A 1,970-nucleotide genomic window follows, 5' to 3' on the forward strand; every position below is an offset into this window, starting at 1 on the left:
AAAAAGCAAAAAAAACAAAAAAAAAAAAAAAAAAAAAAGAGAGAGAGAGAAGGAAAAAAAAAAATTTGAAAGAAACCAGAGGGGAAAAAACACCTTACCTATAGCAGAGTAGAGATAGGAAGATAGGAATTACATTCCACTTCTCAGATACCTTGCGAGCAAGAAGAGAATGGGGTGAAATATTTAAAATGTTGAGAGTAAAAGTCCACAAACCTAGGATTCTGAGTCTGGAAGAATTATGTTTCAGCATGAAGGAGAAAAAAAGACTTTCTCAGACAAACAGAAATTGAGCAAATGTGTTGCCAGTAGACCTCTCTTGCAAGAAATGTTAAAAAGAGTTCTTCAGAGGGAAAGTAATGTATGTCAGAAACTCATATCTACTAGAAGAAATGAAGAGCATCAAAGAGAATAATTAAGGGTAAAATAAAAACTTTGTCCATATTATTAATCTAGCAGATAACAATTTGTTCAAAATAATAATAGCTACAATGTATTAGATTAAATATGCATATATTTGCTTTTGTGTAAGTGAGATCAATGACAGCCATGATATAAGGGACAAGAAGGAAGATTAGTACTATCTTATTAGAAATTACTTGCATTATCTGTGAACTGGTATAACATTATTTGAAAGTAGACTTGGATTAGTTGTAAATGTATGTTTCAAACTCTAGATCAACCACTAAAAAAAATTTTTTTTAAAGTATAATTGATATGCTACAGGAGAGAAAATGGAATCATATAAAATACTCAGTTAAAACCAAAAAGGACAGAAAAATTGTGGAAGACAAAAATAGAAACAAAGAACAAAGGCAACAAATAGAAAAAAAATAAAAAATGTGATATTAATGCAGCTATATCAGTGCTCACTTTTATTTTATTTTTTTTAACGTTTGAAAACATTTCTTTATTTTGGTTACACATGGAGAGGGGTGTAATCAGGTGTACTAGAAACAGAAAGGGACATGAATCAATCAGTATTTCAAGTTACAATCTTTCCTTTTCCCCCAAGAATAACAGTAAAAGTTTATTGATTGTAACTATACATTAGGCACTGTTAAGCATCTTATGTGCATGATCTCAGTTGGGAAGTCGTGTATTGAGCCTCATATAAAAGTTTCCAGCAAGAAGGCCCAGACCAGCTTTTAGGATAAGAAGTCCTGGGAGGTTCTTTCTCTGGGAGGTCTGAGGGGGCTCAGCTTTCCCAGAGCTCTGACTCCAAGAACCTGCTGTGAACTCACACAGATTCCAGCCTCTCTCCTACTTCCATCTGTTTGTGTGTGGGGGCGGGTTGGGTGTGGCCCTGGAGGGCCTTGTGTAACATAGACATTCTGTGCTCCAAGAAAGGAAGGCCTGCTGACTGAAGACTCCAGCCTCCCTTCCTGGTCTTGCCACTCTCCAAAAGAAGGACAGTGATGAGGAGGAAAGAATTGTTTCACATCTAAAAATCAGCATTTAAGCGAGTTCATTTTTTGTTTCCAAAAATAGGGCCGGCCCGGTGGCGCACTGCTATAGTGCGCGGCTTGGGAAGTGTGGCGGCGCTCCCGCCGAGGGTTCAGATCCCACATACGGACCAGTTCCCGCTCACTGGCTGAGCGAGGCGCGGGAGCAACACCGAGGGCTGCGATCCCGTTGCCGGTCCCGGTCCGGTACGGGGGCGACACTGAGGGTTGCGATCCGTTGCCGGACACAGAAAAAGACAAAAAAAAAAGAAAAAAAAATTATATGTAATGTGTCTGAAATGTTGAACCAACAGATGTTGGGTGTCATTGAGATGACTCTTGTTAATATTCTCTTGTTCACTTGGGAAGTCATTCCAGTCCTTTGTCTTTTTTTTTGTTTGCTTGTTTTTGGTGGCTGGTTGGTGTGGGATTGAACACTGGACCTTGGTGTTGTCAGCACCACGATCTAACCAACTGAGCTAACCAGCCAGCCCCTCCATGTGTTTTCTTATCGTTTGATGCATCTCA

Source organism: Galeopterus variegatus, unplaced genomic scaffold (assembly GCF_000696425.1).
Source record: "Galeopterus variegatus unplaced genomic scaffold, G_variegatus-3.0.2 Scaffold1256, whole genome shotgun sequence".
NCBI lineage: Eukaryota > Metazoa > Chordata > Mammalia > Dermoptera > Cynocephalidae > Galeopterus > Galeopterus variegatus.